The sequence below is a fragment of the Haliaeetus albicilla genome, chromosome 9, assembly GCF_947461875.1.
Source record: "Haliaeetus albicilla chromosome 9, bHalAlb1.1, whole genome shotgun sequence".
NCBI lineage: Eukaryota > Metazoa > Chordata > Aves > Accipitriformes > Accipitridae > Haliaeetus > Haliaeetus albicilla.
Window position 1 is genome coordinate 9,016,318 of NC_091491.1, and position 24,952 is coordinate 9,041,269.

Genomic DNA, 24,952 nt, shown 5'->3' on the forward strand with positions numbered 1-24,952 from the left:
GCAGCAAGTATCCTCTCTATCACAGCACAGGCACGCTCAGCCGTGATCACCCGTCCCATCAGGGCTGACTGGGCTTTTAAGCTACATTATTTAGAAGGAAGGTGCAAAAAAACCTACCTTAATATTCCAGCTGGTACCTAATCCCTTAAACACTCCTGGAGAGGTGCTTTTCATTTCCAAAGAAAAGTGAGTTAATGTTCTTGCCAGTGCTGTTAATCAGAGCAGCAAAGCCTCTTTTCATCACACAGGGCCCAGGTGACTGTTTCCAAGGGATTAGCTGTTGCCGCATTTAGTTCAGTAAAGGGTTTATCTCAGCCACGTTCACAAAGGCCGACCACGAAGCCATTCGCCTGCCGAATTCCCGCGGGCTGACACCTCGAGCAGCCGCAGGGCTCAGAGAGCACCCGGGGAAGGCATGAAATGGTAATTGCTAGGAGTAAGGAGTTTTTCACCAGTCTCCGGTACAAGAAGCCAGGGCAAGAGACAGCTCTTTTTGAGGGATACGGCCACCACCGGCTGCCAGCAGACTGGGCTCTCCAGACCAAAGAAGGGTGAGGGAGCCAGGGGCAGGAGAAGGAAGATTTTCTAAGGCCCCCTCAGGGCAGGCACCAAGTCTTTCAGCAATCTGTCTGCTAATGGTCACAGCAGCTGCGGTCAGGGACGCCTGGTTGTCAAACACATGAAACACGTATTCCAGAGAGCCTCTGAAAATTGCATGGGGTGAAACCATTGGACTTTTGCCACCAACATTAATCTAGAGCTCAGGCAGACTCTGCTAAACACTGCAAGCAAGGAGCAGCACTAAAGGAAGCACTGGTGTCTGCAGCCACCCTGAGGGTTTCAAAGGAGACAACCAGTTAAGCATCCAGGTTCTTTTCAAACCAGTGCAAGCTTCCAGCCGATGAAGAGCAATCATGTTTTAAAATCTAGATTTTACGCACTGCTGTGCCCTCGGGCATTGATCAAGCATTTTGATTCCCAACTCACTGCCGGCTCCATCCTCTTGAGCAACAACTCAGGTTTTCATTAGTGCCAAGGACAAACACTGAAGCTTTGGCACTGCTTCCCAAACTCTTCAGCAGACCAGAGGGAAATTAATATTTTCCCTCTTGCTCATCGAGAAAGCAGGCTGGGGTGGGGCTGGAAAGACTTATAAAGCCCTGGGTGTCCAAGGATAAGAAATTCCACTCTGATGCCGCCTTCCCTGCTCCCTGCAGCCTCGCAGGGGGCTCTGCTGGCATCCTGCACCAGCTGGCCCAGCACTCACTGCCTGCATCATGCCAACACGGCTGCCTGCAGCCCCAGAGAGAGAGCTTTTATAACAGCAGTGTCAAGTGGCTGAATGCAGAAGTATCGGAAAAGAGCGCTGGAAGGAGAATGCCTGAAGATACCAGTGAGGGGGACATCACTGGGCATTTAGAAGAATGACAAAGGCGGTTTTCACAAATGGAGGAGGGAAATAAAGGAGAAATGAGACTAAAGATTGAAAACAATTTCCTAGTGTTCGGCATGCTCTAAAATTAGTGCTGTAATGAATCTCATCAGCCAGCATTTATTTTCCATTCTAAAGACAAGAATTCAAATAGGCAAGCTGCAGCAAGAGAAGCACTTGCTTAGCTGAACAGCCAACCTCTAACACAGGCAGCAACATAAACCTGGCTATTCCATTCCTGCTGTCTCTTGCTTGGGATTTTCATAAATGACAACTCAAGTTGGAGACCCATTTTGCTTGACCACACTACAACCCAACCATTACAGAAGCGACAGAGCCTCAGGAGCAGGGAGGGCCAGGCTGTCCATGGCAGAGCCGCTCTGAAGCTTTGCTGCATTCATACAACTGTACGAGACAACTGAGGGAGTCCCAAGATCATTCCACCTGGATAGGACCTGAAGCAGCAGGTTACATACCATGCTTTGGGAAACCCTGCTGTTAATGATCCTGATGGATCTCACTCCTGCTGTCCCCAATGAACACGCCCTGCTCACCTGGCTCATGCCTAGGCAGAGAGACCCCGACAGCTCTGCCATCTTGCTGTGACTGCACAGGGCCAGCTCTCACCCAGCTGGGCTCAAACCCACACTGGCACCAAAACCCCGCACATGGGTCGCCAGATCCCGAGAGGATGTGCTGGTACACATCAGCATCCCACTTGCTGCTGAGCTGATCTGCACGCCTTGAGGACCTGGCCCACAAAGTTGTGTCACAAACAAAGGCTACGTGGTTTTTAATTGAAAAAGCAAGCAGCAAATCACTACAGGCTTCATCTTGCAACTCTCATAGTTATGCTCCCTCTTTCAAATATGCACAGACCAGGTAAAGGTACCTTACACACCCTGAGGCTGCGGAGTGCCAGGGACACAGAGCACTGTCTGGGTAGCTCTGGAAAGGCCACCAAGCTCAGCTGGGAGCAGTGATGGGAGCACTGATGTGACACACCCACTGCTCTTTCAAAGTTTCAGGACAAATCCCTGATGGCATAGGAGAACTGGCAGCGTCACTCGGCTATGAGGTGTCAGAGATATTTCAGGCAGCCAGATATTCCCATGCAGAAACCCACAAAAAGTCACCTCCTCACTCCCCCAGCTGCCTCTCTTTGCATTATTGCTAACATGGATGTGACTCACTTGAGTTGGGTTTATATTAAACTCCTGAAACAGATTGTTTGGCTGTTATGTAAATCCAGTAAATGTTAAAATACTAGAATAAATCAGTCAAGCAGTTACCATAGCCAGCTCTCCAGAGACAGCCAAGAGAATTTATTTTTTTTAAAGGGAGAGATGGCAAGAGATGAGGGGGGAAAAAATAGTGATTTAAAAAAAAAAAATTTAAAAAAAAAATCACAGCCACCTTTCAGTGCAGGGAGAGCTGTGCTGGTAGCTGCAGTACCCCAGCAGTGCTTCTACTAGTGTCCTGCCCAGCTACTTACAGGCAAATTGCCCAACTGCTGCTCTGCACAGGTGAATTTATGCAGAATCACTTGCACAAAACACAAGCTCTGTGTCAGCAGGACTGCCTCCTTACTATGCCACATGAAACCGCAAAGCAACCCCAAGGGGAGGTCAGTGTGACAGCACTGATGCTGAGGTTAGGACTTCAGCCACACCACTCTTTAAAATAACATAAACCAAAACCAGGCATAAATTAGCTACTTCCCATCCTGCCACTGGGAGGGAGGTTCTGCTTTAGGAGCTGCCCCTCTCCCATGGAGCGGAGGACATCTGCCACCCATAGAAAAGTCTCCTGCCCACAGCAGACATCAGCAAGCAGGCATAGGAACAGATTTTAAAATTTGCAAACACAAGTGTTTTTACCAGAAACCTGACTCCAGGATTTTAAACAGTCTACAGGCCAAAGGATTAGTCAGAAAAATTATCTGGCAAATAATCTGCAACAATAAGCAAAACCAGAGCATATCACCATCTGCTCACAGATACCTCCCAAGACAGAAATAAGGAGCCTTCAGATTAAAGTCTTCACTTTGTATTTAATTGTTGACAACCAAGCCATCCTACTCAAAATGCTCCTATACCTACATTAGCAACAAAAAAGGAAGCAGGTAGAAATTAGGACCCCAAATCTTAGTTGTAATGTAAAGGACATTAGTTGAGCTGCCACTTGAATGGGCCACATGGCTCAACCCAAGCACCCGCCCAGCTTCAGAGGCTGCCACAAGTGCCACATTCCCCATCATACTAAAGAGCAGCTGAAGCCTGTGGGTCCCTATGTACGTGAGCCCCTCCAGGATTAGCACACCACTGGGTGCATCTGGACAGGCACATCTGGGCAGGGGACAGTGACCCACCTGGCCTGTGCACTGGCAGAGCACAAGCTCCATTCCTCACTGCCCCAGAGATGAGACTGTATAGCAACATAGTCACAGCATTAAAATGAAGCTGAAGAGATCTCTGAGCTCTGTTTAATTAAATATAGTCTGGGAAAGTCTCTGCTTTTGTTAAACACTGCCTCAAAAGAACAGAGCCGAGTAATCCACCTATGGGGAAAAACATACTCTTTAGCTACAAGGTGTTATTATTATAGGCTCAGTATCAAAATGGCTTGTTCGGCTTACAGTATTAGACTGGAGAAAATGCTCCCAGTCTTGGCAAGACTCAGAGATACTACAGATCTACATTACACACCTACATAAGCACTTGAAGGTTCGTATAGAGAGGAGTCTCCTGTCTGGAGAGGTAAGGCATTGATTTGCATCAGGTTTCCATGGCACAGCAAAACTGATTAGATTATAGAAGAGCATGCATGTTGTAGTGGGCACCAACAGGGATGGGAGCCAGCACTGCAGCAAGGCCAGTGAAATCAGTGCAGGAATCGATCTCATTGACTGGGGCCAGCAGCATTACAGATGGGTGGCTGCAGGAACTCCAGGCACAGACAACACAAGCACAGGCCATCAGGGAAACACTCTGCAGGTGTCCTGAATACCAAGGGCACCTTGAGCAGCACCATATCTTTGACCCTGAACTTACACCCTGCTTAACTGCAGGCTACTGCTTCCTCACTTTCCCCTTCTGCAAAACAGAGGTGATCACATGTAAACACTTAGGTAAAAGGCTTTGGAGCAGGGGGTTAAGCAGTATTACTGCTACTGACTGCCCTTGGGGAATCCAACCCACAACAAGCAGCCACTGATTGTTCCGTGCCATTGTAGTACTGCTGGGGCTGGCGAGGCATTGCTGCCACCAGCACCCGCTCGCCTCCCCGCAGGTGCAGCCAGCCCCAGGCTGACTCCCATCTCAAACACCCAAGCTGTTACAAATAATAATTGTAATGGCCTGAGACTTCCGAGAAACCATGACATTTAAGGCTCTCTTTGAGCATTCAGTGAAGAAGAATCTCTCCCTTCTCAAGTTGAAAAACAAACCCTTTCTCTATCCTTTATTTGCTAATTAAATGCATTCATTGTATTCAGATCTCATTTTTTGTGCATAATGTTTTGCCCATCTGTTTGATTAAAAAAGAACCCAACCACCCAGCTTCATTAAGCTAATTAGATGCATTCAGCCATTGGTTAATATTCTGAAGTACTTTACAATTATTCTCCCCAGTTATTAAATCTCCTCTGAGGATTTTATATTCTGTGCTACACTCTTTATTAGCCAGCACCCAAGTCAAACTGCATTTGCCCAGTCCTTACCCACAGGCAAAGACCTCACTGACTCCTTCAATGGCTTGTGATCCAAGACACACAGATAAATTCATGCCTGGATCTGACACTGTTCAGTTCACCCTGACCTCAAAACACAGCATCTTCCTCCCTCTGTGCAACAGGGGTTCAACACTGCCTGCTCAGGGACTGCTGAAGGATGATGAAGTGTTAAAAAGAGCACCACAAATTCTGTTTCCTAGGGAGTTGTATCCAGCTGAAGACTGTAGGAATCTTTCAGGCATTTCACTGTTCCATATTTACTCTCCATATGAACTTCTAAAGGGAAAAATGGTCTTAGAAAGGCTTGGGACCACAGTCCGAGATGGACCATCCTAGATGATGAAAACTAACACCAACTAAACTGGTGTAACAACAGCATGGCTGTGTGGCATCATGCAAGTTAGCCTTGCTGGCAGTCCTGTGAAGGCTTCTAAGATTTCTTCTTAGGGTTCAGGTTTCTGTACTAAGTTGCGGTCAGGCAAGCTACCTGCATCCTGGACCTCCAACATGCCAGTCTCCCCAAGCTCTCTGCTCCATCACAGAGAGCATGCAGCAGCTCTGAGGCTCAGTCTCCACATACCCCCTCCGCTGACCCACTGCTCCTCCAAAATGACCCAAGCTTTGACCAGCACTGCCCCCGCAGCAGCCCAGCCCTGAACCAGAGCAGTCCTTGCTCAGCCTCAGAAACAGTCACAGGACAAGGATCCTTCAGGACCAAGCATCATGGGCAGGCAAAGGGAAAGAATGGCACTAGACAGATGGCAGGAAAGAGACTGAAGATGAGAGAAGCAGCATTAAGTCACCTCATCCTGGTATGGGCAGAACTAATGACTGGAGCCCCTCACCTTTCCCTCACCATAACATCTTCCCCCTCTACCCAGCCATTCATTTCCATGAAAACTTGTAACAAATCTTTGAAGCCTTAATCACTGCAAGGCACTTGAGTCCAGGAGAACAAAGGCTCCAAAAGCTGATAGGTGGCAGGGTGGCAGACAGGACCAACAGACAGAGATACACAGCAGATGTCTGGCTTGTCTTTCATACAGGGTCTAGTTTCAGAAGGAAACCAGGTTAAATAATGTTTGGGGTTTTTTTACAGCAAGCTCTGATTTACATGGTTCTAGTCCCACCTCCTGGCCCTAGCTGACACCAAGACCTCCCATCTTGAGAAGGAGCTGCAAGAGATAATGATGAAACTGCACTCACATGCATTATGGACTCACGACTGCTCTTCCTACCTAAACCAGCGCTAAATTTGAGATGTACATCAAGAGCTTCTAGAAAGCAAACCAGCAGATCATGTATAGAAAAAGCCATGCTGAGTCAAGCCACATATCCACCTTGCCCTGATTTCTGTCTCCAACAGGGGCCAGCAGTGGATGCTCAGAGAGGTGCTGGTGCAGAAATTAAGAGCTTAAAAACAGTAATGATAATAAGGAAAAGTTTAGAGTTTGTCCCCCTGACAGCGCCTCCCAGCTTCAAGCAGTCATTCAGGGAGCCCTGAGAGAGCATCTCCAAATTCATCTACCACCATTTTGAAGCTATTTATTTTTTCAGCCTCCACAACACTGTAGGGAATTCAGCTCTGCAACATGACAAGCATTGCACAGAAAGCACTATCTGTGCCATATCTGCTGGCCACCCAGGGAAGTTCAGGTCCCCCAAACACCCATCTCACAGTGTCAGAGAGGATAAACCCCCCCACACACACTCACTGCCCCATGGTAGACCTTAACACAGGGTCAGCAGAAAGCCATCACAAATGCTCAGTACAGTGTTACAGAACAAGAAGGAAGGGCAAGGGAAGAACCTGTCCTCTTCTATTTGCTTCTGTAATCCCAGCCCAACCTCTATTATTTGGATTTAGAGAAAATAGCCAGTATTCACTCTCTTGGTATAAAAGGTGGTTACACTTGCAAGAAATCACTTGGTAATAATTTAACTGAAGGAGGAAGAAATTTAGAGATTGATGCAGCTGTGATTTGACACAGGCTGACCTGGGGCCTGAGGAGAACCTTAACAACATTTCCTTCAGGCCAGCCTGTTCTCCTTGGTTCACACTGTAATTAGCTTTCCCTTTTTGACATCCAGGAAGAGAGCCTAGACCAGCACTTGAAAACTTGGCCAGGTTATTACAACTTTTCAATATTAATTGGTGCCATTGCCAGGCTATAGAGCTCACTGCCCCACTGTGCTTAATGCTGTAAGGCACACTGAAAGGCAAGCTTTGGCTCAAAGAGCTTATAATCAAAGCAGGCATTAAAAAGAGAGCTTAAGAAATTATCCCCAAAAGGCCAGTGCATTTAAGTAGGTGCTGAACTCCCTTGAAAGTCTAGCCCCAACTGGCACCTGCACAAACAAGCCTACTGTGTCTGTTTAAGGAGTAGCAGCAAGAAAAACCCTAACAAGTGACATGTGAGGTGCGATTTTTCAAAATGCTCATAAAATATAACAGCATCTGTGACATACTGACCACTCAGTAGATGAACCACACTCCCAGATTTAAAAAAAAAAAAACAAAAAAACCCACACAACATTTTGCTCCTTCCTTAATGCTTCCTTTCATTTATCTTCCAGGTTTGGAGCCTTCCAAATTCAAGGATTCAGCTGCTTCTCTGTGATCCCAAGGTATTTCTATATGCCCTTTATAAATGACAAGGTGAAAGTCACCTCCAGCAGGTCTTGAAGGCACCCAAATACCATGCTCTGGCTGCACACAAAGCTCTTAATTTGACTCTGTGAAACTTGCCCAGGGAGCATGACACAGAGAGCTCTGAAAAGCTGCAGGCAAGGTGGGATGATGAGCTCCCCACCACCCCTTCATGGGTGCACAGCTTTTGTGAAATCTTATTCCAGCTAGACTGAACAGCCAACAGCTCTGCAGCCCTCCAGAGAGGGGAGGGATGTAGAATCAGGCCTCATTCCTGACAAGCTCTGCCTCCCTGAGCACATGGCCTTCCCCTGGGGAGACAGTCAAAACGAAAGGAAGAGCACTAAGGGCTGGGTCTGAGGTCCTGGGAAACACAAAACAAGCTGATCTTCTGCATCTCCAATTACCAGCAGTATTTCTTTATCTTAGCCTTAACAAGAAATTAAAATTGCCAAGGACTAATTCACACTGTTCTTAAAGTGCCACCAAGGAGTAGGTGAGCTCTGCTACACATCCCACCAGCCATGCAGGAATCAAGGGACAAACAGGGCTGGAAAACTAATGCCCATATTAGTCAAACTCAAGAGCAGTGCTGGCTTTCAGCCAGGGGTTACTCCAGATGTGCTCTCCTGAAAGGGCCACAGGTCCCAACAGGAAAAACACAAGCCTGCAGATTTCCAAAGGGAAAAATCCAGTGCTTCACTCCCTTGAATTCCCTTTATTCAGGCTGAATCCACCTCATGCCACCAACTCCAACCACCTTCCCAGCATACCAGTTCAGGGAAACTGGTCAGTACCCATGGGAGTGGGAAGGACCATCTCACCCACCCATTTGGGAAGAAAGCATGAGCCTCACAGCAAAAGCTGTCCCCCATTAACCCAAATAGTGCAAACAAAGGTGCTGGTTGGTCCCATCTCCCTACCACCTGATGAGCAGTGTGACCCAGGCAATCTGTGCCAAAGCTGGTAACAGCAATAGCAGCCCCATAGCATTATGTGAACTATGGATTTACATCCTCCAGCAAAACCACCAACCCACCCCCCCAACCCCAAAAATCCATTCAGTGGCTTCTTCTTGGAATTGGCCAATGCACCAGCCAACCTAGAGGACAGGAGAAGGATGCTACTGCCTGGGAGAGACCTGCAGCAGTACACAAATGCACTGCAGAAGGGACACCTACCCTTTAGTTTGTTCCCTTCACTCCCAAGCTTCCTTTTTGTTTCCCCTAAGATGATGTCTGCAGCTAAATGAACACATTACAGCAGAAATTTTATTATTTATTTGTCCCTTGGGTGTTTTGCTGACCCTACCAAGAACTATATTTAAATGTGCAATTTCCTGGCTAGGCTCATTTGCAGTCCCTTCCCCCCGGCTGCCTGTGCAAGTCTGGCCCAGAATCCAATTAGCTACTACCACCCTTTAAATCAAAAAAATTTAAAAACTCAAACAAGAAAAATAAAATTAAGGATTTTAATTACATCATTCTTATTATATGTCTAAATACTTAGAATTCACATGCTCTCTGGGAGGTGGGCTTGAAAGGCTAGAAAAGTGACAAGTTTCCAAGCAACAAAATTGTAACCAGAACAGTTTGACAGGAAAGAGACTCTGCTCACCCTAATCATCAGAGCATATTTGGTTTAATACACTGCAGAGCCAGATGCAAGACCTGCCTGGCACCAGGGGAAAGAGCAGCTACTCCCCAAAATCTGCAAGAGGTGTAGCAAGCCCAACAGCTTCCAGCTTCCTACATGAAGGAGCAGCTACAGTCCATCTGGTTTTAATGCAAGGAACCTCCTTTCACCAACATCACCCCCAGATGCCCAGGAGGTATTATCCCTGTAGTTTTCAGAGGAGCCTAAAAGTGAAGGGACCCAAAGCCCACAGACACTTCAAGAATCCCTTCTACTAGGGCCGTAGCTTCTGGCAGTTCCAGTATGGTGAATGAGACTGGGAGGAAGAACAGCAAGACTGTGGTTTACACTTGGTCAGAGACAGCCATCTCCTACAGACAAGCCCAGAGAGCACCCAGCTCTGTTTCTGAATAAGCGACCCAGCAATCAGAAGACTGGTTTGCTTCTAGGATTTTGCTGGTGTCACACTTCCTCCTTGACCACTTTCAGCTGGTCACAGTGACAGCCACTGCAGCAGCTGTACTGTGTTCCCAACAGCCCCAGCTTTGCATAGGAATAAGGCAAGGAGGATGTGGATTCCCAAGGCCATATAGCCCAGGCCTTCACCATGACAAAGGGGTGTTTCACTCCTTTCCCTGTCACATTCTTTAAGGCTCCAGCTCTTGCAGGTCAGGTTCTCCACTGAGCATTGCTGTGGTTGCTCACTTAACAGTGACCTCAGAGCATCTTCAGAGTCCCTTTTGGACAGGCTTCTCCACACCCCCTCCTGCTCAGCAGCATGTGCTCCAGCTCTTGGCTTCCTGCCTGCCTCCAAGAGCTGCTCAGCTCAGCTGATCCCCACAAAGCCTTTGGCTCTGATGAATCTCCACAGGACTGTCTAGCAAGAAGATGGGGCTGTGCAGGGCAGGAAGAGCCAGGCCCTGTGAGGTTGGAAGCCATCAGGAGAGCAGATATGCCACTTGCCTCAGAGCTGGCTGACTGCAGGTGTCTCGGCCTGGACACAGGAGTTCCCAACTGCCAGCACTGCTCATCTTAGGAGATACCAAGGCCACAGAAATGTTCAGAGGAGGTCAGGCACTTTCAAATAGACACGCTGTTGCTAGAAATGGTGCTTCTCAATGTCAGCAAGTAAGGAGTGGCTGGGATGACTTTGCTTCAAAGTATTAACTGTCCAGGTACAAGCAAGATGCCTTCAGCTGCTGGAAGGAGCTCAGTCCATCCTGAACAGTGCAATCACCTGTACCTGCTCCTGAAAAACACAGGGGCTTCACTCAAGCCTCCTGCCCCTCAAGAGCCACACTTGCCACCAAATCAGGGGACTGCAGAAATCCCGCAGATGAACCAAAAAAAAATCTTTTATGAGAGAGTGTTAGACAGCTCAGCTTCCTGGGGAGTGGAGCAGGAAAGGGACTTAGTACGAGTCACAGGCATCTTGCCAAGAAAGTAGATCAAGAACTGCAGAGGCACTGAGTGATCCACAGGTCATGACAGTGGAACAGACAGCTTCAAAGAGGCTCACATCAGTACACTTGCATGGTGGGACAGGGATTCTCTACATGAGGGAGCACTGGCAAAATGAATGTATTAAAGAACAATGATGAAATATCTTTCTTCATTGACTCCCCAATCCCACACCCTTCCTTTAGAGGGGAACAGATAGACACGGACAGAGCTGCCAAACACGTTTGCAGAAAGCCATCAGCTAGGAAGAGCAAACTCTCCAGGAGATAACAACTCTGAGCCATCTTCCTTTTCTCTTGCATGCAGCTACACTGATTAACTTGCAAAGACACTCTGCAGAGCTCCCTAACATGCTAGAAACCAGTTTGATGGTGAAGTGTCAGCACATTTCTAGGTTAATAAAAGCTGGGGCATGGAAGGAAAGCGGGAAAGAAGGAGACTGATTGTCTTAGACAAAGAAACTGGAATGGATTTCACAGCAGGACAATGTTTCAGGCCAAGGAAATATTTATTCATACCTAAAGAGCATGGAATATTAAACACTCTGGAAGGTTCCCTTTCCTCCACAACATCTTAGTGGAATGAGACTCTCAGCACTTCGCAGTAACCACAACACACCCTCAATGAATCCAGGTGTGCTTATCCAGCTCACAGCAAAAACTCAAAAGTACCTTGGCATTACAGCCATGCTATTAGCAGGAGGCTGATGCACCCACTGTGGGCAGCAAGCAAGGGCAAGCAGCCTCAACCCTGAGAGCAGTGAGGGCCAGGGACCTCTCTGGGAATGAAGGGAGGGGGCTTCCCCCAGAAAGCTGGGTAGGCACTGAACTAAAGGCAGCCCAGCAACATGCTACTCTGGAGTCAAATCAGAGACATCACTTTAGCTAACAACAGCCCTTTGGCCTTGCATCCCCAGAGCATCTGCAGTTTTTGACTCAGATCTGGAGGCTCATTTTCCATTGCTGTGGCATTTCAGACTAAGTTATCACCTGTACCCGATACTGTACAGAGAAAACACTGGTCCCTGCTGAGAAGTTTATGCTCTTAACAGAAGAAACAGTGAGGCAAACAGACAGATGTTTGGATGGGCATAGGGAAAGCTGTACTGGTTTTGCTCATTCATTCATTTGGTGGCTGGGAGGATGTGCCACAGAACTGACTCCCACAGGTGGGACATAATCTTATATTGCCCTTTTGCATTGTGATAATCATTCTGGATGGCAGACAGATACAGTGGCATTCAGGTGGAGTATAGCCACTTTTTGGCTCCTTGGAAACAGCAAACTCTGAAAATTAACACAAAACTGTCAGTTCCATTCTGCAGTCTGACTTAAATCAATCTATCTGGCATTAAGGAATGGACTCCCAGCAATTGCTATGAATAAACTATGCCTTTTAACTATTTCTTCACAGCAAATTATGAGCACTGCTCACATCAATACTGTATGAGAAAGGAAAAAGCAGAAGCCTGATTAGAGTATGGAAACATGCTGCAAGAGATGCCTGAACTCTCTAACATGCAAGCACACAGTAGTAACATGGCCTGATTTGCCAGCTGAGAGCACTGAAGTTCAAGACCACTACTACAGGACAAAGGCAGGCAAAGCCTACATCACACCCTTGAGTGGGCTGACCTGACAGCACTGTAGAGGAAGCTCCAAGCCCTCTCAAGTTTGTACAAAACTCTTCCTTCTACCTCTTTCTTTATAGGTTCACACTTCCCCAGCCTCTCCTCTGCCAGTGCTGTGCACATTAGACAAGCTGAGCCAGAGGACCTTGTTCTCAGCATTTCAACAAATCACATCCTGCACAAACAGTAACCCCATATCCCAGCCCTGAGGCAGAGGCACACATTTGTTCCCTCTGCACTCAGAAGAGTTGGCCTGGCAAGCTGCACTCAGACATCTTCCACTTCTCCAGGCCCATCTGTCAGCCTGGGAATGAGGTATGGACACAGCAAGGAAAAAAAAAACCAAACAAAAAACCCCCACCTCATCTCAGGTCTGTTTTACTCTCTGCCTTGCAGAGCTGGGAGCCTCAGATACCATTAACCTTTGTCAATCAAGCTACCTGACAGCCATAGAAGGGTCAATCAAAGCATCCCATCAGTAAGAGGTCAGTGGATGAATCTTCTGTCCTCATACGGCCACTTGAGGTAGGCACACCATCAGCACAAACAGATCCAAACCCTTGCCTCCAGCACAAATAATATCACAGAACAGCACTACCCCAACAGCATTACTGGAAGCGGGTGTTAGGAAGTGCCAAAATTAAGACTTGACTTGTCTAAGTGGTTGGCTTATGCATGTGTACTGTAATAATTTTTGTCACAGGAACACTGCACTAAGTCCTGCTGCCTTTCAAGGATCTGGATTTCTTTGGCACAGGGCTTCCACCTTCTATATCAGCAGTATCCAAACCCAGTTCTCTCGCCTTCCCTCCCAGTTTTTCCACGCTGATCTGTAACCATTCATAAAAGACAAGGAAGGAAGCTCTGAAGAAGCAGAATATACTTTTCCAAGGCAGCACTCAACTCCCTTGAGGGACAAATCCATCTTTTTTCTTTGATGTTACCATCAATCACTTTTCACATGCTGCAGCAAGGAAGCCTCCTTCCCTAATGGAGCTGTGACTCATCCTCAGGTCTCATCCATCCTAGGCTCCTAATAAGGAGGCAGCTCACACATCTTCCAGCTTCTTGTCCACAAACAGGCAAGGCCCAACATGCTGGGGTTATATGAGAGGAAGGGAGGGCCTGGTAGCAGACACCCAGCATGAAGCAACATCAACAGATCCTCTTCTAGCAGGGGTCCCTTTGAGCACCCCAATTTCTCTCTGAGAGTCCACATCAGAGCAGCAGATCAGGCTAAGACCACCAGCTGCATCTAGCACATGAGGAGGTCCAGAGGCAGGAGAAAAGCTCCATTGATGCCTGTGTGTTGCCAGTACCATGGTGAGGAAGCACAAAGGCAGGAGCTAGTTGAGAGTAACTTGACAGAGCTGGATACAGTAGCAGAACAGCATGGGAGCTAGTAATCAGAGCCAGCCTCAGGCAGGTATGCATGGACACAGTGCTCTGCAAAGCTGTGCTCGCACATTTTTTTTCTCCTGCTCCTGCCTGATTCCTTCAGCTTTATCTACTGTAGATATGAGAGCCTGCAACTGTAGCCTTCATCAGGCTGTGCCCATGCTACTTGTATATAAAAAAATCCTATCCTCACCAGCTCTTCTGTGGTTTTAGGACTCACTTCTATTCTATAGAATAGAAACCTCAACTACTGCCTAGAGTGGGAGGGGGGGAAGGAGAGACAGACACCCATGATAAAGTCTGTCATGACTACAAGGGATCAACAGCAAAATAGTCTTTGAGTTAATACGTACACCATCCAAAAGCAGGGTAAAGCCAAGACAAACTATGGGGTGGCTGGTCTGAGCTTTGCTGCACTCCCAAGACTACAAGATAAAATTGTGAATAATCTCTGCAACAGAGGGACAGCTGAGAAACACAAGCCACCAGAAGGAGGACAGCAGCATCTGACTGCAGAGCACTGCTCCAACACAGTACCAAACTGGCAAATGTAGGCACTAAAGTCCAGGTCACTAGGGTATGATGATCTCACACCCCTTGGTACAACTGATTCACACCTTCACCACAGTCAACAGCAGTCACAAATCCAACACTTACACATCCTCAGAAGGTGTTATTCAGCCTGGGCTTCCACAGCACTACTTTATTCCTCCTTTTCCCACCCCAGCTGAGCCCCTCATGCCTGCTCCTAGTTTAACACCCATGCTAAGCGCTCAGTGTTTGGGTCTATCTGCGAATTGGAGCTCCAGGTTACCAAGGAAATCTGTAGCCAGAGGTAACAACTGAATGAGTCTTCTTTCTGTTAATTTAACATCCTACATACCAAATCATCCTTCTCCAGTTGAAAGCCTTGTGGGGCTGTAGGACTTGCTTCTACATAGCATGCTTAGAGTTCAACAGCCATACCAGAAATCCACGTAAAGTGAGAATACCAGAGACAAAATTTTTTCCTCCGAAATTGAAGAAAACGTTATCTGCACAGTTGTGCAAAATCAGGAGTCTTGCCCTGCACAGTTTCCCTATGGGAACAGGTACCTAACATCCATCCAAAATGTGTCATTAATGCTTTGTCCTCACAAGGTCACACAATTATGGAGCCACTTGGCTGAGAAAAACAATCAGCACACCCCAGAAACTTTCCTGGGGTATTGCACAGGAACTACAGGTTTCAGGAAGCTGCTCTCTTCCTCCCACATTGGCACACAGCTCTGTGCTCCCAATGGCTTAATACAGACCCCTCTGCCCCATCTGCTCTGCAGCAGGGACTCCCATCAAAACCCCAGGCTATTCTGCCAGCTGAAAAGCATGCAACATAGTCCTCCTCATTTACACTGGTGTGAATGAGTGGAAACTACTGGAGACAGGGAATTGCAGAAGGTAGCAAAAAAACTGAGGTAATGGAATTTGGCTCCACTGACCTCAGGGGAACAGTTGCCACTCAGCACCAGTATCAGCAGAAAGGAAGGCTGGACTTCCAGAAGGCTGTCCAAGACATATGCCTATATCGCAGGAAGACTCATATTCAAGTGCTGCTCCAGCAGACAGCGGCACATCACAGCCTCACTGTTTACACTCACACCAGAATAATTAGAGCAGTCACTGTTAACTAGCTAACAACTTCACCATAAACTCTGAACAATACTGAAGAATTAATCACAACATTTCACAGCCTTCCCTGAACACAGCCACCAATCTGCCGAAACACTGAAACCACCCCAGAGACAAACAGGCTAAATTAATCCCACATGGCTTCTGGCAAAAAGAACTACAACTATTTCAGAGGTACTCACCCTAAAATAATGTCTGCCCAGGGCAGCAACCCAAAAGAAACAAGTCCTCAGCAAACCACACCTTTATCCACAAGGCATGACTCAGCTCATATGCTGGGTGTCATCAAGAACTAAAATACAAGGGTTCATATTCAGCCAGGTTCACTCCCTGAACCAGCAGGTTTCTGTGCTGAGCAGCTCCCAGCTGCCACAGGACAGCCTTCCCTTTCAGCTGCAAGCCTCAGCCCACTGAGAAGCTGCGTCCTCAGAAGGTTTTGGCCTTTTGGGAGAACTTCCCTATCCAGGGACACCAGCACATAAAAGCAATAAAGAAAAAAATATTCTCCAGTGTCATGTACTTGACACTTAAAATGAAGATTCATGCTTCTCCCTCTGTTTCTGTCCATATCACTTATGCCAAAAATAAAACTGAAGACTGCGATGGAACAGGAAAATGTTTCCAAAGACTTAACCCAGTAGGAAGAGTGACCAAATCCAGACCGCAAATTCCTAAGCAAGTTAGAACTGCAAGTTATCCAGTGCTTGACTGCAACGCATCTTTAATGATGAAGTCTATAAAATGACTGTATTTGTATAGGGTACAGGGAAAAAATAGATGGAAAGCAACACAGTAGCTGGAAACTAGGAAAATAGGAAAGGTTGAGTCAGATTTCCAGATGGATTTTTTGATAGCCCTGATGTTCGGTTCTGGGGAAAAAAAAAAAATGCTACACTTGCTAATTCATAGCAACCCTTGAAGTAAGGCACAAGCCTTCCCTAGGAACCCATGGGAGACCTCCCCACTTCACCACATCTCTGGCTTCATCCCTTCTCCCCTATGCCTGTCACCAGGTGCCACTTCTTACCCAGACCAACACCAAGGGCCCCCATCTGTAGGACAGGCAGCTCTGGGCCCGAGACATACTACACTTGCTGGTGCAGGGCTGACACTGTCACCCAGGGCCTGAGCAGCTCTATTTCTTGGCAATTCTGCAACATCTTCCAAAGGAATCTGCAACATCCTGGTCTGGTGCAGATGTCCCTAACTAAGCATGTTTTTCTGTGATTAAGGACTCAATCCTTAAAGCCACCACCTGTGGCCAACTACACAAGCCTAAGAAACATACAAGTTCCTGAAGAGCTGGAAACACGCATGTATACTTACACCTCACCCACCACCACAAATCAGCAGCCATCCTCCCACACATCCACAAAAGTCACTGCAGCTTCTTCCCACTGTTATCTTTTAGATTAATATCCTACCCCAATTTATCAATTGTCAGGATTTCTTCTTTAGAAGATTTCAGACATTTTTCTCCAACCATGCTAAGCTTAACCATTGTCTTAATTAAAACAACATGCTTGACTACATGATATTATTTGATATCATTCATTTATCTGCTGTACCCAATGCTTTGATGCTTTATCTATCACAAACAGCACTAACCTTCAGATCTGCCACGATGACTGCATTATGCCAACAATTGCTTCTGCACACTTCAATCATCCCCACCGCTTTTGCAGCCAGCTACCCACATTCATTTCTTCAACCACATATTTTCTGATGACTGGGTCACCTCCCTGCACGTTGGATGCTTGCTTCTCAAAGCAAGCGACATCCTGCGCCAAAAAATAAAGGACTGAAGATCACAGGAGAAGAAACCATGAAGAGAAAGACACAAGAGGAAGAATTTTGATAAAGGTTACTGCATACCTAGTTTTCCCCAGATGTTTCTGCTTTCCTACCTTTTAAGGCACAAGCCAATAACATTTTATCTCATACCAACTTTATACTTGGCTCTTACACTGACAGCTCAGGCCTTACATTCGTCCAGAAGACAAAGGGGTATCACAGAATCATACAACAGTTTGGGTTGGAAGGGACCTTAAAGATCATCTCATTCCAACCCCCCCTGCCATGGGCAGGGACACCTTCCACTAGACCAGGTTGCTCAAAGCCGCATCCAACCTGGCCTTGAACACTTCCAGGGAGAGGGCACCCACAACCTCTCTGGGCAACCTGTTCCAGTGCCTCACCACCCTCACAGTAAAGAACTTCTTCCTTACACCCAATCTAAATCTACCCTCTTTCAGTTTAAAGCCATTGCCCCTTGTCCTGTCACTACCTGCCCTTGGAAAAAGTCCCTCTCCGGCTTTCTTACAGGCCCCCTTTAGGTACTGGAAGGCTGCTCTGAGGTCTCCTCAGAGCCTTCTCTTCTCCAGGCTGAACCACCCCAACTCTCTCAGCCTGTCTTCATAGGAGAGGTGCTCCAGCCCTCTGATCGTCTTCGTGGCCCTCCTCTAGACTCACTGCAACAGGTCCATGTCCTTCCTATGCTGGGGGCCCCAGGCCTGAATGCAGTACTCCACAGGTATGGGTAACTTGCCTCCTCACTGGTTCTCGGCAAAAGGACAGGCTCAGCTTCCTGTCTTCTCCAACTGCCAAACTTCAGCAGCAGTGGCAGGGCTGAGTAGCAGCAAGCATCTGCCAGAGGCTGTGCAGGAAGATGTCTCCCCCCCACCCCAAGTTAGAGGTGGGTAAAAACACACCCAGAAGCCTTGTTTGCCCACCTTCCTTCACACTCAGGTGTCAGGAGAGCTCCTGCTATAGCCTGATGCTGCCCAAAGCTAGGGTCTGCTGCTGAACCCACACAAACCATTTTCCCCTCCCACCTTTTGCCTAGTTACATTGCCTAACACTGTGTGCTCAGCATCCACACAGAGCCCTGAAGCGGAGTGTGATCTCCCACATAAGCAGAGCCTGCCTTCCCCTACACCCAGTGTTTGTCAGTGCTTTGAGCTGCTGAACAGACCCATTGACACTCCACCTGCACTTTAGGGCAGAAATGGGTATGCTCTCTCCAGGCATCTTCCCAAGGCAGAGTAGTTGCACATATTGATTTCAGATGTTATCAAACTGCCTTCCACAACTCCAGCACAGACAAAATCCTCACACTGAGCCCCCCACCAACACACATCCCTTCCCCTCCACTAGCTTGGCACGCCCCGATTTGTGCCAGATTTACCCTCTCTGTCCCTCAGCCAGGCAGATACATCCTCTGGAGACCCAAACCACACTGCTAATAGCCCACAGAAGCCATCCAGCACCCCCCAGCCTTCTCCTGAAGCCTCTTACAAAAGGTTTCTCCTCCCCCTGCTCCTAGATAGCAATGACCCTATAAAGGCTCTTCTAAGGCCACCACTGACACTCCACAGAAGACCTGGCTTTCAGACAGGACTCTTCTTTCCACAGCTCAAGAGGGGCTGGCACAAATGACTGGGTTAATACACCCTTCAGTAACTTCAGGGAACAAACACCGGCAAGAAGAGATGCTGTATTCTGGCAAGCAGACCCTTGGCTGAAGTACAGAGTGATGCGCTCAGCATAGTGCCACCTCTTCAAACCTAGCCAAGGTCTAAACCACATAAGCACCTGTGGTGACCGCTACCTAAACATTGCTTCTTCCTCCAGCAAACAGAACACTGCTACACTGTCCTTCCAATATCTCCTCTGCTGCAGGCTGATGAGATTCCCGCTGTAGCCACCCCACAAGAGCCCATAAGGGAAGAGAAATCCCGCAATCCCTTCCCAGCAAAAGAAAGCTGAGCCTTGAAAGTCTGGTTAGTGCAGGGACAATTAGTTGTATCAGGCAAAGACATTTGGAGTTTAATGAACACCGCAATTAGGGGGCATAGGGTATCTGTGCCCCCAGCAGCACAGGCTCTGAAACCAATGGCAGAAGTAAAGCACCAACAGGTTGTGTGAAGCGATGGGGGCACCTCACCACGCTCTGGGGCAATGCTGGGAGAGATGAGGTCCCCATGCAGCTCAGCTCCAGAAGAGGCTGGATGACCAGCTCTGCCCACCCCCCCTGGGCCAGGAGCTGTCCTGGGAGCATATACACCCACACATATCCCACTCCAAGCATGCCATCTCCAACCCACAAGACACATCCCAAAAGCAAGAAGACGAAATAGCTGGAGACAGTTCCACATTGAAGGCACTTCATGCCAGTGAACACAGCTTGCCTCAAAAAAGAAAATTGTCAGGACCCAGTGGCCCAGCACCTACTGTGACTTAAAGCCCAGCCTTCATACTGTATCAAACAATAACATACCTGATCTCCTCGCTGGAATGACAAGGCTGGTGCTTACGCCCCTGGTTGCTAAGACCTGGCCTTCTCCAGGCAAAAGCCAAGGGAGCAAGTCCGGGAAAGCAATTTATTGCTATGCCTGGAGAGTAGTCCGATTCACACCACACAACCCAGCCCGAGCACAGGGTGCAGTACAGCAAGCTGCGCCATGCACAGGGACATGTTGGAGCACAGCCCCAGTGCTCTGGCTTTAGTTTTCCTCTTCAAGCAACTGAGATAACGGCTCTCCACTTGCCTTATCCAGTTTCAAAAGCGACACTTCAAAACCATCCCATGCCAAATGCCAGAACAAATTGAAGCTGCCAGAGATGCCTCACAGGGAGGAAATTAACACATTATGGGAAGAGGCACTGTAAGCTTAACTTTGAACCACAGACTACTGTAAATAGAAAATCAACAGTTTCCTACTAAGCAAACCTTTTCCATTAAGTAACAACTACAACAGAACGGTAATTTTAGCTCCATCAGGGCAGCTGAAGAAAGTAATATCCCTGCAGGATCAGCAGTTTTCCTTGTTCACAGCATACAGGCCTTTGAGAGCTGCAGTCTGTTCTCCCTCAGAGCCAAGGTAAGCAGAGAGAGGAAGATAAGCCCCTCTTCATGCCAGTCTGGCTGCAAGGTGTGTGCTCTGAGACACTGCCAGGCCACGACAGTTCAGACCAAAGCACTGACCCACGAGAAAATCCAAACTCTGAGGAGCTCAGACTGATCCCCAAGGGCAGCAAGGAGGATTAGGAAGCAGTGACAATCCTGCATGGAGCTCACCGCGCTTCTTACTTTCTCCTCTGCCCTCTCTTTCCCTCAAGAAAAGGGAGAGAGGTAACTCGTGTGATCGGTAGACTTCTCAAAATCCCAGTTTTTAGAAGGTTGGGGGTTTTTTTCCATTTATTTTCGGGCTTAGTAAAAGCAACAGCTCCGGAGCTGCGGCTGCCCGGCACCGCGGCGCATCCCCAGCCCCGCTGCGGCGGCGGAGCGCAGCTCCCGCAGCCCAGGGAAGCGAAGCAGCCGCCCGAGCACGCCAGCCCGGGAAAGCCCAGCCGGAGCGGCGACCTGCCCCCGCCCGGTGACACACCTCCAACACCCGGAGCTCGGACCCCATCCGCGTCCCGCCCGCCGCGTCCCCTCCACAGCCGCCGCGGGACGCTGCCCGCGGAGTAAACCCGCCCGTCCCCCCCGCCGCGCCGCACCTGCCCCAAGCCGGTGAAGGGCCGCCGCCCCGGGCAGGGCTGAAGGCGGGCGACCCGCGGGGCGGGCAGCGCGGCCTAAGGCGGCCCCTCACACCGCCCCGGCGGCGGAGCCCCCCCGCTGAGGCGACGGCCCGCGCGGGAGCCCCGCGGCCGCGGAAGGGAGGGGAGGGGAAAGAAGGGAGGGAAGGGAGCGCGGCGCGCGCCCGCCGCCGCCGCCGCCCCGCGCTCACCTGCGCCCGGCGCCGCTCGGCTCCAACGTGCCTCTGTTTGCAGCGCCCGGCGAAACTCCCCGGCTCGCGCCCTATCAGCGCGCGCCACCCCCACGCCGCCGCGGCCGCCCGCACCCCATTGGCCGCGCGGAGCCTGAACTCCCCCTCCCCGCTACCCGCCCGCGGGGTGTAAATAACCGCCCGCGCGCCCGCTCCCATTGGCTGGCGGCGGCCGCGCCTCCCGGGGCCCGCGCGGCGGCCGTTGGTCGCTGCCCGGCGGCCGCCGTGTGGCCGTGAGGGTGAGGCGGCGCTGGGCGCCCCGAGGGGGGGCACCGGCTTGCCCCTGCCCTGCCAGGCACAGCCGTGGTTTTTGCGGCAAAAAAACCCCTTTTTCGGGGGCGTGTGGTGTCCAACCAGAAGGACACCTGGGCTAGGGGCAGGCTTTTGGGTAAAAACCCGCGGATTTTTGCCAATATAATCTGGCAAAGTGGTGCTGACAGGACAGGGAGCGGAGGGTCTGCTGGGCCCGGAGCGGGGGTTGTGCCGGGTAGAGGGCTGGGGTGTGAGGGATACGGTGTGGGGACGGGCTGTGGGGGACCCTGATGGTGTGGGGACAGGCAGCAAGTTGGCTGCTCCCTGGGTCATGGGCGGTGCAGCTGTGGGTGTGGGTGGTTTTCCCAGTGCCGAAGTGCCGTGCCCATGTTCTCCCCAGGCACCGAGGTGGTGGTGGTGAGAGCGCACCTCCTGGGGCAGGATGGCCTTGTTCTCCAGGTGCTGGCACAGGGGCGCCTGCTCGCCCTCCGTGTGGCCAGGCGTCCCCTCATCCAGGCTCCATCTCTAGGTTAATAACGGTCAACCTTGATCATATGCACAAGTGTTTTCTGAAGTCTTAGAGCAATGGGGAGAAACGCTGCACATCACCTAATCCACTGCCATCAGTCAAGGAATTCCAACAAGCAAATGCCCTCTATGTTTCATGACTCATGTTTTGGCTTTTACTTTTTCCTCACTCTCTTTTACCTACTTGGTTCATGGTTGACCATGCCCTGGGTCAAGGGGTTCCCACTACAGCCCTGCACCCAGCTGTGAAGTGCGTTTCCTGTGGGATTTGTGAGGATGTTGATTTTGTGACAAGTGACCCGCAGCCAGGCTCACTGGGCTCTGCTGTGACCCTGCTCGCGGTCAGGGTCCCCACCAGGGGATCTTGGCTTTAGCCGGAGAGCAAGAATTGGATAAAATCCACATCCTGACTCAAGCCACTGCTGACTGCTGCTCCTTCCTGCTGTGACGACAAGCAGAGAGAAATGCCTGCGCCTACTTCCAGTGGGTCTCAAATAATCCTCTGCTCTGGAAACAAATTAATTTCTTACCATGGGTTTCATATCTCAAAACAGCTCTACATATTAATAATGCAGCTTGTGGTTTACCACCAACTTTGTTTCCCATCCCCAAAAAACCTTGCTCAGGTTGTCGCTGTGTTTAGAGAAGTATCAAAATGTAATTAAGAGACACTAATCATTAAAACAGCAAAGTCATCTTGTAAGCCTTGCAAAGACCATGAACTTTTTCACTTATTCATTCTGTGGGTATGTGTCTTACAGTCACACATACCCTACTGCAATTTACCATGTGCATCCAAGTCTTACGTTTCCTGCAGAAATGTGCTTTGTCACCCTGGTTGGTCACAGGCACCTGAGCAGCTCTCTACAGATGAACAGGTTTATCCAGGGCTAATGCCCTTTCACTTCCACCTGAAATATTTGTCCATTCTGTGTGCCAATTTTCAGTCAAAAGTACTTTGAACTAAAATGTTTTAAATTTCACTTGAAACCTTTGAGACCTTATCTGCCTACTGTTAATCTTTAAATTGGGTAATAAAATAATGGATCTAATTACATGACCACAACATACTCTGTCCCCTTATTTATTTTGCAAGGAAGAAAACAAAAAGAAGTGTTTTTTTCTTTAACCAGCAAGCTAAAAATTCAGTACTTGTGTGGTTCTAAACTTGACTATTAAAGACTTGTTACATTCAGTGAAATTATTAGAAAGCTAGAAAGGATTGTTCTTTCAGCTTATCACAAGGAAAATCCAGCGGAGAAGATCTTCCATGAACAGGAAACACTGGGGCAGAGAAGGGCTCTTGGACCAGATGAACAGCAGTGTGACGTGAACCAGCAGAAGGGTGGCCGAGCCTGCCATATTTTAGAGTAGCCAACGAATATGTTTTATAGTTTTTACTATTGGCCATTTGTCAGTTAGTCTCTTTCAACACGTTTTATTCATAATTCTAACAATGTTTCCATGGTTTCATATCTTGAAAACTATTATTTGGTCCAGTTTTGCACTTCAGGTATACACAATTCCTTCCCGCAGCAGCCAGAGCAAAGAAACTGAACCAAAAATATAAATGATGCATTGAGGGCCCATGGTTTCTGAAGGCCGAGAGTTGGGACAGCGTTTCTCCACCCTTGGATAAACCACCAGCAGCTGGAAATACTTTTTCATTTCTCTTTCAATGCAGAAAGCCTTTCTGACAGAAATAAGAAGGGATTTATTTTCAACACCAAAGACTGGCACAAAAGGTTTCCAGCATCTCACGCTGCCCAGGTTTTCTGGGACTTCTCCCTTCCAGCCCATGTTCTGTCTCTGCTCAAGGCAGTGGAGCTTCACTTGACTAAAACCCAAGGCATTTAGGAGCCGGGATTTGGCTGGTCTTTCTGTCACAGTTCCCTGGTTCCTTTGTGTGTCCAAAGCTGGGCAAAGAAGCTGGTGAAGGGTCTAGAGCACAAGTCATCCCCAGCTGAGGGAACTGGGGTTGTTTCATCTGGAGAAAAGGTGGCTGAGGGAAGACCTTATCACTCTCTACAACTACCTGAAAGGAGGTTGTAGCGAGGTGGGTGCTGGTCTCTTCTCCCAAGTAACAAGCAATAGGACAAGAGGAAATGGCCTCAAGTTGCACCAGGGGAGGTTTAGGTTGGATATTAGGAAAAACTTCTTCACCAAAAGGGTTGTCGAGCACTGGAACAGGCTGCTCGGGGAAGTGGTTGAGTCTTCATGCCTGGAGATATTTAAAAGATGTGTAGATGTGGCACTTAGGGATGTGGCTTAGTGGTGGACTTGGCCCTGTTGGGTTAACAGCTGGACTTGATGATCTTAAAGGTCTTTTCCAACTAAACGATTCTATGATTGTAACAGGACAGCAGAGAGCCTCATCGCCTCAAGTTCATGCTTCCAAAGCTGTTGCCTTCTTTCAGCAGCTCTGGATATTAGCTAATGATCACCAGTTAGATATCATCTCAAGACTGCTCATCTGCAATCACCGATTAGATATCATCTCAAGACAGCCACCAGCCTGAGCTCCTGGGCTGTCTGTTGGCCATGGGGGACTCTCAGGAAAAGTAAGATGTGCCCATGAGCAAAAAAGCAAAGCCTCCACCCAGCCCTGAGCAGTGAAAGCCCTAGCAACCTCCTTCTTGGTGTAAGTACCCAGGAATGTGGCTGTGCCTATGGAAAGACTGTGCTCCTGTGGCTCCAGCTCATGAGAGATGCTCTGAAAGACCATGACATATGTAAGATAAAACATTGACCTGTTTCACAGGGGCTTTCAATTCAATCAAGCAGGGCCTTGCTC

General features: G+C 48.7%; 1 protein-coding gene across 4 annotated transcripts in view; it reads right to left on the reverse strand.

The window, feature by feature from the left end:
• Positions 1-21,450, reverse strand: part of CAMKK1 (calcium/calmodulin dependent protein kinase kinase 1) — a 113,665-nt gene extending 92,215 nt beyond the window's left edge. For 3 of the 4 annotated variants that reach the window (XM_069791449.1, XM_069791450.1, XM_069791446.1), the window contains exon 1: positions 21,340-21,450. The gene's annotated coding sequence lies outside the window, so the exon portion shown is untranslated. Of the gene's footprint in view, positions 1-117; positions 268-21,339 lie in introns of those variants that run through there. The other variant, XM_069791447.1, reaches the window with a different exon arrangement.
• Between the last annotated feature and the right edge of the window lie 3,502 nt (positions 21,451-24,952).